This window comes from Carcharhinus amblyrhynchos, chromosome 24, assembly GCF_965287045.1.
Source record: "Carcharhinus amblyrhynchos chromosome 24, sCarAmb.v2.hapA, whole genome shotgun sequence".
In the NCBI taxonomy this organism is placed as follows: Eukaryota; Metazoa; Chordata; class Chondrichthyes; order Carcharhiniformes; family Carcharhinidae; genus Carcharhinus; species Carcharhinus amblyrhynchos.
Genome location: NC_137347.1, coordinates 35,885,682 through 35,898,673, shown reverse-complemented (window position 1 = coordinate 35,898,673; position 12,992 = coordinate 35,885,682). Strand labels below are relative to the sequence as shown.

Below are 12,992 nucleotides of genomic sequence, written 5' to 3'. Positions count from 1 at the left end.
TCCTGGAAGCACGTTGGCGACCGTGGACTTCCACTGGATTGGTCCATGATGGTGCTTGGCAAAGTGCTGCAGTGGGTTTGCCATTGCATTCTGCAGCATGGCGGAGCAGGAAACTCTCCTACTCTCACCCTCTACCATCACGAATATTGGAAGGATATGCAGGCAGATAATCAACTTGTTTGGCCACGTTATGTAGTGGCCTTCTGTGACCAAGTCCTGAAGTGGGACTTGAACCCACAGCATCGGGCCCAGAGGTAAGGATGCTGCCACTGCGCCACAAGACCTCATGTTCTTCTGCTAATCACCTCAAATTGATGGCCTCTGATTCTCAATCCTTCCATCAATGGGAACAGCTTTCCTCCTATCCATTCTGCCCAGACCTATCTCCTAATCTTCTCCAAGGAAAACTGTCCCAACTTCTCCATCTTCATTTAGGAAAAATCTGTCACTTTCAATTGAGCACCTGAACAGATTGAATGAGGGTACAATATAGATCAGATTTGGTTTGAAACTTACACCCCTAGCCCAGGATTCAAATACATTTAAAAAATAATGTCAAAAAAATCAAATGTTTTTGTTTTCACCTCCAATAGTCCAGCAGGTTCAGACAGGTTAGACCCGTATCATTACTCACTATGCACAGGGAGACCAAGAAGGATAGAAAAGAAAAGAGCGGAACTCTCTTCTGACGATGGAGTTCAATTTAGATGAATGCGAGATAATGCACTTTGGTCAATCGAACCAGTGCAGGACTTACTCAGTTAATGGTAGGGTGTTGGGGAGAGTTACAGAACAAAGAGATCTAGGGATACATGTTCATAGCTCCTTAGAAGTGGAGTCACAGGTGGACAGAATGGTAAAGGAGGCATTCAGCATGCTTGGTTTCATCGGTCAGAACATTGAATACAGGAGTTGGGACGTCTTGTTGAAGTTGTACAAGACGTTGGTACGGCCACACTTGGAATACTGTGTACAGTTCTGGTCACCCTATTATAGAAAGGATATTATTAAACTAGAAAGAGTGCAGAAAAGATTTACTAGGATGTTACCTGGACTTGGTGGTTTGAGTTATAAGGAGAGGCTGGATAGACTGGGATTTTTCTCTCTGGAGCATAGGAAGCTTAGGGGTGATCTTATAGAAATCTATAAAATAATGAGGGGCATAGATAAGGTGGACAGTCAACATCTTTTCCCGAAGATAGGGGAGTCTAAAACTAGAGGGCATAGCTTTAAACTGAGAGGGGAGAGATATAAAATGATCCAGAGGGGCAATTTTTTTCCCATAGAAGATGGTGAGTGGAACAAGCTGCCAGAGATAGTAGTAGAGGCGGATACAATTTTGTCTTTTAAAAAGCATTTAGACAGTTACATGCGTAAGATGGGTATAGAGGGACATGGGCCAAATGCAAGCAATTGGGACTAGCTTAGAAGTTTAACAAAAAAGGGTCAGCATGGATAAGTTGGGCTGAAGGGCCCGTTTTCATGCTGTAAACCTCTATGACTAAACTGAATCAGCGCAAGGGTTAAATGGTAGAAACGAAAGTGATGGGGAGTGAAAGTTAAATATCGAATAAAAGCCAACGCAACCTTAGGATGACAAGCTCTCCCTTTACCAATTAAACCAGTTGATACAAAGCTTCCAAACTAGCAAAGTCAATAACTGAGCAGAGGGAGACGGAGTTTTACCATAAAGGACCTTCAAGAATTTGTTAGATATTGCACAATACCTCAAATCACACCATCTTCAGCAATGTCAAGTCTCAACCTATTGACTGGCTGAAACAAAGCTTCTGGTCTCATTTGTTTTAAGTCTTGCCTAAGACTGGGTGGTTCGGGGAATCAGTCTGCTCATCATCACTTGCAATATGATGCTTAGGCAAGCCCTTTTGACCCATTAGCGTGACACAAGCTCAAAGCAATTGTGATCCGATAAGAACTTGCAACTGCAGTATAAGAGAGCAAAATGGTAGCATGCTTGCATCTGAGTCAGAGGTTGCTTGTTCAAACCTCACCCTGGGGAGGCTTTTTGCTGACTCTCCCATGTGCACGCCTCGAGGGAATGCTACATTGTCAGAGGCATCAGCTTATCGACGAGATGTTCACCTGTCCTCTCTCTGGTCGATGACGATGCCCATGGAACTATGACAGCAGGGGAGTTTCCCCCGGTGTTCCAGCCAATATTTATCTCCCGGACAATATCACACACAAAAAAAAGCAGCTGTCTGGTCATTACCAACTGCTGATTGTGGGAGCTTGCTGTGTACTAATTGGCTACCATTGTTCCAACATTATATCAGCGACAATATTGTCACTCAAGGAAACGACGGCCTAGTGGCATTATCGCTAGATTATTAATCCAAAAACTCAGCTTATGTTCCGGGGACTTGGTTTCGAATCCCGCCACGGCAGATGGTGGAATTTGAATTCAATGAGAGAGAAATCTGGAATTAAGAAGCTACTGATGACCATGAAACCATTGTCAGAAAAAAAAATCTGGTTTGCAAATGAGCTTTAGAGAAGGAAATCATAGAAACCTACAGTGCAGAAGGAGGTCATTTGGTCCATTGAGTCTGCACCGACCACAATCCCACTAAGACCCTATCCCCATAACCCTACTAGCCCCCAACACTAAGACGCAATTTAGCATGGCCAATCAACCTAACCCGCACATCTTTGGACTGTGGGAGGAAACCAGAGCACCCGGAGGAATCTCATGCAGACAAGATCACCCTTACCTGGTCTGGCCTATATGTGGCTCCAAAGCCAGAAGTGTGGTTGACTCTCAAATGCCCTCGGGCAACTAGGGATGGGCAATAAATACTGGCTACCCAGCAACGCCCATATCCCACGGATGAATTAAAAAAAAATTCAAAGCTGTGGAGGCCTTCGGAATGTCCTGAGATCATGAAAGGTGCTAAATAAATGCTTTTTTCCCAAATGGCAAGTAAAATTAGTATGTTTAACGATAGGAAAAGATCTGAGAACAGACTTTATGGTCACTCGGAACAATGGACCGAGACCAGCTTGTTTTAATTACCATAGACAGATAATATTATATACAAATACAGTGAAATTAGAAGGCTTTGCCTGCTACGTGTCAACCTGCTTCAAGCACACACAAAGTAAACGACAGCCGCGCCATCATAATCAGTAATTTACTCTGAAATTACTTCCTTCACCTGGCTCCCGAACACAGACCTACCTCCAGCGTCTGGGTGCGTTTGGAAGGTTAAAAGGCGATGCTGCCTGCAGTGAACAGTGCTTCAATCAGCAAGATGAGTTCTGTTTGTATCTGCTGCCTAATTACTTGGTAATCACCAGTGCTAAACTCCAGGCCACCGTAGCTGTGAACTCCAGGAAGCTGGTTGCGCAGCAGGGTGTACACTAAAACAGATTTGGACTGGGACAATTCAATTAACTTGCTGTAATTCTGCTTTCTGTCCAGGCACACAGTCACTGGCAGCTTCTTTTTATATAAATGGGCATGATAGTGTAACTGTTACGGCAGAGGTTAGGCTCATTGAGACCCCCAATCCCATCACGGCAGTTTGAGATTTTTAAGTTTACCTACAAAACCTAGGGGAAAAGAGAAAAAGAAACCTGGTTTTGGAAAAAAAAATGACCAAAGAGTTGAGTTGTTGCACTCGTTATTTCACTCATGCCCTTCAGTGAGGGCAACTTTTGCCCTTGTCTGCTCTGGCCTATAATGGCACCAGTCCAATTCACTCTTCACCTCGCGCAGAGTAGGTTAAACAGTTATATCAAGCCCTGAAGGACATGGAAGAATTACTGCCAGCCTTGCCAATCACTCCCTTATCTCGCAAAACATTAAATGAAAAAGAATGGGCAGCACAGTGGTTAGCACTGCTGCCTCACAGCGCCAGGAACTCAGGTTCAATTCTAGCCTTGGGTGACAGTCTGTGTGGAGTTTGCATGTTCTTCCTATGTCTGTGCTCCTTAGTGTCCCAAGACGTGTAGGTTAGTTAGATTAACCATGTTAAATTTCCCCATTAGTGTCCTAAGATGTGCAGGTTGGGTGGATTGGCAATGCTAAATTGCCCCATTAGTGTTCTTAGATATGCAGGTTAGGGGGACTGGCCATGCTAAATTGCCCCATTAGTGTCCCAGGATGTGTAGGTTAGGTGGATTGGCCCTGGTAATTGTGCAGGGTTACAGGGATAGGGCGAAGAGGTGGGTCTGGGTGAGATGCTCTTTCAGAGGATCGGTGCAGACCTGATGGACAGAATGGCCTCCTGTGGGGATGCTATGAGTATGGTGGCAAAGAACAAATGTCACATTTTTGAGATAGAAATTGCTCATTCCGTGAACACTAATGGGTAGAAAATCATATGTTGGGATGCACCAGACGTGCAATATGGGGGTCAGAATTTTTCTCCCCACTTGGACAGTTTTGCAAGGACCATCACATTTTCAATTTAAAATGGGAAAAGTTGCTGACAGGGCACTTTAAGATTGGCAGGGGAGGGGGGGGGCGGTGGCTGGAGACGGTGGAGGGGGGGCATCCTCTCTCTGTTACCTGCAACTGCGTACGAGGTCACCTACTGAATGACTAGCTTCCAGAACTCACCCGCCATCCTTCATTTTTTTGGCGAACATGCTCTCCGGCCTATAATCAGCCAATTCAGGGAAAAAGTACTTCCGAGTGAATGCTCCCCCACTGTGCAGGGTTAGTGCTGCTTCTTCCTCTTTTGACGGTGTTGGGGTCCTGACCCAAAACCCAAGACACCAGCTGAGGTATTAGGATAGGGCAAGGAAAGGTTTGCCTCGCTGTTCTAGAGAGATGTCTGCTCAGTTCCCCAGACTGAGGGTTTTGAATGTTGCCAGGATCCGTGTCTGTATGTGTAAGGTGTCTAAATTCTCAATGGACAATAGCAACTTCCTCAGTTTTTTTGACCATAACACCATGATCTGCACTGCAGGTGGGGCAAGAAGACAGGACCCCAAATCCACCCCAGACAGTATGGAGAGTGAACCCCATGTGTTTGGCACTAATATCTGATCCTTAGTTTGGGGTTCCACCAACCAACTGAGCCAAGCGGCACCCCCCAGAGTGGTCCAAGCTGCTGTGGTAACTTTTACACGCGTGTTGTAGTCTAGTCTATGGATAGTGATGGTGGCGGTTCCAATATCTTTCCACCACATGTCTGACCCAAACCCTTACTGCCTGCCACTGTTGAGTGTTGGAAGGATTAATAAGGTGACGCCCAACCTGTTTTGGCTGCATTATGGGCGCACCTTCCTTGACCATTGGGTCCTGGAGTGGGACCCGAACCCAGAGCTTCTAGTTCAGAGGCAGGGATGCTACCCATTGTGCCACAAGAACCCCACAGTGGCAGCTACAGGGGAGATTCAGAAGCCATCATTCAACAAAGTCTTTTGCTGCCGCTGATACCTTGCCCACATTGTGTGTGAGCGGAGACAGAATGAATGCTGAGTGTCTATTCAACCATGACAAGGTTTCACAGTCGTCGCAAATGGAAATTTACACAAGCGGATTTAACAACAAGATTAACTGAACAGTGACCAAAAACTGGCTGCGATATTCCTCCTCTCTTGTAGCCCTCTTGCTGTGTTCAAATTACCTCTTATTAGGACCAACTTGCAATATAATTCATCCCTTCCTTGGGTGGCACTGCTGCCTCACAGCACCAGGGACCCGGGTTTGATTCTGGCCACCCCGTGTGCACATTCTCCCCGTGTCTGCATGGGTTTCCTCTGGGTGCTCCGGTTTCCTTCCACACTCCAAAAGATGTGTGGGTTTGGGTTGATATGCCGTGCTAAATTGACCCTTAGTGTTAGCAGGGTAAATGTGTGGGGTTACAGGAAAAGGGTCTGGGTGGGATTGTGGTCGGTGCAAACTGGATGGGCCAAATGGCCTCCTTCTGCACTGCAGGGATTCTATGATATCAAAATTGCAAGGTTTCTCCCCAGCCTCCCATAATCTACAACTCTTTGAAACACCAAGTCTATCACCTAACCACGGCCTTATCTGTGTGACTATTATTTTCAGTGTCAACATCGGGCATTGTAGACCTCACTCTCTCATTCAGCTTTCTTAAGAGAAAACAGAAGCCACTTACTGATTGCATGTTAATATACTTTGCCCACAGTGCCGACATATGGTGACTTTGGCATCGTTCACTCACACAGCAGCCTAACTCACGCAGACTGAGCAAGCTTTAAACTAAAGCACGGACTCAGCTGCGGAGCGAGAAAAAACGTGTGCATCGCAAAGTCTGCAGTCCCCACTGCAGGATCATTTCCATAAAGTCACTGCAACATCATGAATTATTCATCCAGGTTCACTCCCGATTCACCGCAATCCGAGCAGACTCAAACCAGAAGCAGCACCATCCTTCCAAATTTAAAACAAAACTCTCGCTGCAAAGTGAACGGGAGTTAACACAAAAGAGGAGTTTTCCACTGCAGATCTCAGCTGCTGCTGCAGGATTGTACCTGCGTGGACATAACATGCCAAGCTGCGTAAAGTTAAGAGCTGCATTCCCTCTTTAATCTTGTCCTCAATGGCAGGAGGAGGGGGGGGGGGAGCTGCCTGATCTGAAACAGACCCAGCAGTGAACGGATTGCAGGAATAATGTTTGGAAGGCAGACCCAAGTTGAAAATATAGATTACATGCTGCCACCGTTTAAAGTGTGCTTCTTCAAGTCATTATTAAAATGTGGATTTTGGTTTGATTTGCCCACACATTTCAACAGCCAGTTAAAAATCAGTCAACAACAGTCCCGCAGCATCAACTCATTGCACCCTGTATGGCCTGGCTCCCCCCCCCCGCCACATCCCCCTTGAAGGATTTAAATCAAGACATTCCTCACACGGTGGTTAGCACTGCTGCCTCACCGCGCCAGGGAGCCGGGTTCGATTCCCGGCCTCCCGTCACTCTCAGTGTGGAGGCTGCACGTTCTCCACGTGTCTGCGTGGGTTTCCTCCGGGTACTCCGGTTTCCTCCCACAGTCCAAAGATGTGCAGGTTGGGTTGATTGGCCACGCTAAGAAATTGCCCCTTAGTATCCAGGGATGCGCAGGTTAAGAGGGATTAGTGGGTAAAACATGTAGGGATATGGGGGTAGGGCCTGGGTGGGATTGTGTTTGGTGTAGACTTGATGGGCCGATGGGCCTCTTTCTGCACTGTAAGGTTCTATGAACCACGATCTTCCAACAACATGCTGGTTAGGGTGCAATGGCCATGCTAAATTCTCCCTCAGTGCACCCGAACAGGCACCGGAGTGTGGCGACTAAGGGATTTTCACCCATGGTTTTCCCAGTGATGTGGGATGATTTGAATAGGAAATCCCATTGACAGTGACGGGATTCGAAGATCCTGCTGCCGGCTAATGGCGTAACGCCTCCCATTGCTGGGAGGCGGGAGAATCCTGCCCCTTGTCTTTGGGTCTTCGTGACAAACCCCATTCCCTGGTCACTGGATCGACCCCTCTCCCTGACTCCGAACCAGGAATATTCACATCCTCATTATCCTCCCGTTCCTGAAACGACCTTCCAGCCTCAAATCCAGTTCACTTCCTCTCGCTGTGTCTCTGCCCTCCCTCGGCTGAACTTTTGTTCCCTCTGGGTTAGTCCTGGCTGCCCTCAAAACACTCACCCTCCACAAACCGGAGGGCCACCAGAACTCTGCAGCCACCCTCAGTGTCATTTTCAAATCCCTCCTTGGCACTGCCCTCCCTAACTCTAACCTCCTCTCACCCTACACTCCTCCAGCTTGGGTATCTTGTGCACTCTTGGTTTTAAGCACCCTGCCACTGACAGCTGTGCCTGCAGCTGTCTACACCAGCCCGAGTTTCTAGAATTCCAACCCACCTCCCCCTCCACCCACGTCGCTCTGCCTCCCTGTCTTCCTTCAAGATGCTTCTGAAAAGTTCTTTGATCAGCTTGGTGTTAATTTGTTATGAATAACGCTGTCAGGGCATTTCACAATATTAACAACACATAAACGCAAGTCTTTGTAGAGATAAGGATTCCATAGTTATCTTCTCTAAATGCATCCTGCATTCTGCTTACCCCAATGAATAAAACAAGTTAAGTACTGCAGTGAAAATATGCAAAACAGCTTTTTTTTTGCAGAAACAAAATGCAGCCTTTCAATCCTAACGCATTGGATTTCGAGACCTGAACTTCCCAAATATAGGCATTTTGTATCCCTTTTACTGAGTTTCAAAACAAAAAGTTTAATCTCTTTTGGGAGAAACTTCCCTGTTCTGAAGTTTAGCCCTCGGGACTGATAAACATCCGAGGGAGCCAATTATGGACCCAGTGCTTACAGGGCAAACGAATGCTTGTGTCCGCTGGAACACAGATACAAAGCTAGCTAAACCCTTTTACGTACAGTCGTGTTTTGGGATGAAGGTGCATTATTACAAGGGCATACTGCTGCTGTGCCACAATGGGCAGCACGGTGGTACTGCAGTTAGCCCTACTGCCTCATAGCGCCAAGGACCCAGCTTCAATTCCAGCCTCGGGTCAGTCTGTGCGGAGTTCTCCCCCTGTCTGTGTGGGTTTCCGCCAGGGGCTCTGGTTTCCTCCCACTGTCCAAAGATGTGCGGGTAGGTGGATTGGCCATGGTAAATTGACCCTAGTGTCGGGGGGATTAGCAGGGTAAATATATGGGGTTACAGAATAGGGCCTAGGTGGGATTGTGGTTAGTGCAGATGGGCTGAATGGCCTACTTCTGCATTGTAGGATTCTATGGGTTAAGGGGACTTTTGTTCAGCATTTTTCTCCGACTTTATCATGTTGTGGTTTCAGGAAATGTTGTTAAAATCTTGTGCTGAACAATGCCTTCCCCCAAAAATGCAGTAAACATTTGTACTGAGGTTTATTCGGATTACAGTGCAAATAGCTGGGAGCGAGTGATAAATTCCTCCAATGGAGATTAGTATTAAAGGGATTTCACCTCCGAGTCTATATCTTTACATCTACAAGTTTGACAAGTTCACAGAGGCACTTTCCACTATGAATCATAGGTCAGAATTTTACAGTCCCGCCTGCCATGGGAATTGGAGCGGGCGAGGGGCCGGACTCTAGAAAGGTCCATTGACCTCGGGTGGGATTTTGTGGTTTCGGGATGAACGAGGCAGTAAAATCCTGCCTGTAGAATGGTCACAGGTCAAAAGGAGGCCATTCAGCCTGTGCCGTCTATGCCAGCTAACTCCAAACCTTTTCCCTGGTGCCCCGATATTTTCTTTCTCCTCTTCAGATTCTTAACCATTGTCATTCCCTGTGGAAAAGCCATGATTGAATCGGCCTTCACCACACTCTCAGGCAGTGCATCGAGGGGAGGTGATGGCTGAGTGGTATTATCGCTGGACTATGAATCCTGAAACTCAGCTAATGTTCTGGGCACCCGGATTCGAATCCCGTCGCGGCAGATGGTGGAATTTGAATTCAATAAAAAAAAAATCTGGAATTAAGAATCTATGATGACCATGAAACTGTTATGGGAAAAACCCATCTGGTTCACTAATGCCTGCAGTCCTGACCTGGTCTGGCCTACACGTGACTCCAGAGCCACAGCAACGTGGCTGATTTTCAACTGCCCTCCAAGGGAAATATGGATTGGGCAATAAATGCTGGCCAGCCAGCGATGCCCATGTCCCACAAGCGTAAAACAAATTCCAGATCCTAACCAGCTGCTGCGTAGAACAGGTTTATCCTCATGTTGCTTTTGATAAATGTGCAAATTAAAACTGACATGGAAAATTTTTAATACATTATAATTAATATTCCAAAGGAGCTTGCTGATCCTGCCCCAGGGTCTGTCTATTTTGCTGCAGATGCAAAGTATATATTTCATAGAATAGAATCATACAGTGCAGAAGAGGCCCTTTGGCCCATCGAGTCTGCACCGATTCATTAGAAACACCTGAACTCCCACCTAATCCCATCTGCCAGCACTTGGCCCATAGCACATCACAATATTCAGGGCTAAGTGTTCGTCCAGGTACTTTTTAAAGGATGTGAGGCACCCCACCTCCACCACCCTCCCAGGCAGTGCATCTCAGACCGTCACCACTCTCTGGGTATTTTCCTCATATCCATCTTAAACCTCCTGCTCCTTATCTTGAACCCACGTCCCCTCGTGACTAACCCTTCAACTAAGCAGAATAGCTGCTCTTTATCCACCCTGTCCATGTCCCTCATAACCTTGTACACCTCAGTCAGGTCACCCTCAGTCTTCTCTGCCCCAATGAAGACAATAAGAATCGGTTGGGCTTAAACCTGGTGTTGTCAGACTTCTTACTGTGTTTACCCCAATCCAACGCCGGCATCTCCACACAATGAAGACAACCCAAGCCTATCCAACCACTCTTTCATAACTTAAATGTTCCATCCCAGGCAGCCTCCTGATGAATCTTCTCTGCATCCCCCCCACCAGAGCAATCACACCCTTCTGAACTGCACACAGTACTCTAGCTGTGGCCTCATCAAGTTCTATACAACTCCAACATGACTTCCCTGCTTTTGTAATCTATGCCTTGATTGAGAAAGGCAAGCGGCCCATATGCCTCTTTCACCACCCTACTGACATGCCCTTCCGCCTTCGGAGATCTGGGGACAAACACATCAAGGGCCATTTGTTCCACAGAATTTCCTAGTGTTCCACCATTTATTGAGTACTTTCATGTTAGATTACTCCTTCCAAAGTGCATCACCTCACTTCTCAGGGTCAAATTCCCTTTTAAGGGTAAACCAAATCGGTCACTAATACTGGGTGCTTCGGCCTGCACCCCAGTCTCTGGAATATCCTCTTTATACCTCTCCACTTTTGCCTCTCTGATGAAGCTTTTGACTATCTGACTTAATACTTGGTTGTGTTGACTTGGGAATTCTTTAAAAATGGCGGGTGGTCTCAAATCCAGGAATCCCAAACCAATTCCTGTACTGTGAGATTTTTGGGACTGCCTTTAAAGGATCTGGATTGAAACTTAAATCTAGCATTTGCGAACTAGCCAATTCTGCTGGGACATATGTCTTCATTCTCTGAAATTTCCATGGCATTAGGCCGTGTTTTTAAAAGCATCCTGGTTCACCGTTCCTTAAAAGGAGATGTGAGGCGTCATCTGAATGAGGGAATCTCAAAAGATGCCCTAATTCCCAGATGGTAACAAGATTAGAAAGGGCACCTGGGTGTCTTTGGTTCAGCATGGACAAGATGGGCCAAATGGCCCCCAACTATGATGCATCATTTCTTTGGCTCCACCCAAATTGATGATGAAAATCCAGGCCAACAACTCTAGAGGGCGACACTGTGGCAGAGTGGTTTGCCCCGCTGCCTCACAGTGCCAGGAACCTGGGTTTGATTCTGGCCTTCAGTCGCTGTCGGTGTGGAGGGTGCACATTCTCCCCGTGTCTGTGTGGGCTTCCTCCGGGTGCTCCGGTTTCTTCACACAGTTCGAAAATGTGCGAGTTAGGTGGATTGGCCATGCTAAATTGCCCCTTAGTGTCAGGGGTACTAGCAGGGTAAATACGTAGTGTTACGTGATTATGGCCTGGGTAGGCTTGTTGTTGGTGTAGGTTCGATGAGCCAAATAGTCTCTTTCTGCACTGTACAAATCTATGGATTCTTACGTTGCTCAGTTTCGTATTTGATTTTATCATCGTCCTGTGAACTGCCTCAGGATATTTCATGTTAAAGGCTCCGTAAGAATGTAACTTGTTGATTAACCAGGAGCCACGTAATTCAATGTCTCACCTTACAAATGCTCTCACAACCCTTTCCTATCCCACAACTCATTGCGACAGGACAGGAAATCCAACTTTTTTTTTTAAACAGAGGGGTGGGGCAAAAATTGCAAACTAAAAAACTATGACATTAGTTTTACTAGTTGTAGCCTTTTTATTGTACTGATGGCTACACTTCCTGCTGCATGGAAAAAAGCAGCCGGCGTAATTAAGGACCCCACTCACCCCGGACATTCTCTCTTCCACCTTCTTCCGTTGGGAAAAAGTCTGAGGGCGTGTACCAACCAACTTAAAAACAGCTTCTTCCCTGCTGCTGTCAGACTTTTGAACGGGCCTACCTCACATTAAATTGATCTTTCTCTACACCCCAAGTGTAACACTACATTCTACACTCTGTCATTTCCTTCTCTATGAACGGTATGTTTGTCTGTATAGCGTGCAAGAAGCAATACTTTTCACTGTATGTTAATATATGTGACAATAATAAATCAAATCAAAAAGAATAATGTATTGGTAGTACCAGCCTTCTTAACACTGAATAAAAATGGAAGGAAGTTGCACGCATTTTGGAACAGTGTGTTGTGTTTTCCGTGCCACCCAACTACTTGGAACGTTAATTCCATCCACAGTAACACTGTATATAACAGGATGAAATAAATCTAGCTACAGACCACAGTTTTGATCCCCAAGCCCATGGGAAGATATTAAAGGGGATTTTCACCAAATCAGTTCCTGGGATGAGGGGCCGAAGCAACGGGAGGCCAATTCTCCCTGGATTTCGGAAGAATGAGAGGCGGTCTCATTCAAACATGCGAGATTCCGAAGGGGGCTATCCCCCCCTATCTGGAAAATCCTTTATCTGGAGCGGGGGGAGATTGGGGGTGGTGGTGGGGGCAGACATCCTCTAGATAAGGGGTCCATCATTTTGGGACGAGGAGGAATTTCTTCACTCAACAGGGATGTCAACCTTGGGAATTCTCCAGCCCAGAGAGCCTTGGGATGCCACATCGTTGAATATATCCAAGGCGGGGCTAGAAAGATTTTTGGTCTCTCGGGGGATCAAGGGACAAAGTTGGGAAAGTGAAGCTGCTGCAGAAGATCAGCCAAAAATCATGTTGAGTGATGGGGCAGACTCGTTGGTCTGCTTCTGTTCCCAGTTTTACACTCAACATAGAAACTAGAAGCAGGCGTAGGCTATTCAGTTCCTTGAGCCTGCTCCGCCCTTCATTTTGATCATGGCGGATCATCAAATTCAA

At 46.5% G+C, this 12,992-nt stretch overlaps 1 protein-coding gene across 2 annotated transcripts in view; it reads right to left on the bottom strand.

The window, feature by feature from the left end:
- Positions 1-12,992, bottom strand: part of luzp1 (leucine zipper protein 1) — a 143,754-nt gene that overhangs the window by 110,233 nt on the left and 20,529 nt on the right. The window contains exon 1 of one of the 2 annotated variants that reach the window (XM_080211513.1): positions 6,102-6,180. The exons of the other annotated variant lie outside the window; for it this stretch is intronic. The gene's annotated coding sequence lies outside the window, so the exon portion shown is untranslated. Of the gene's footprint in view, positions 1-6,101; positions 6,181-12,992 lie in introns of those variants that run through there. 2 annotated transcript variants of the gene reach the window in all.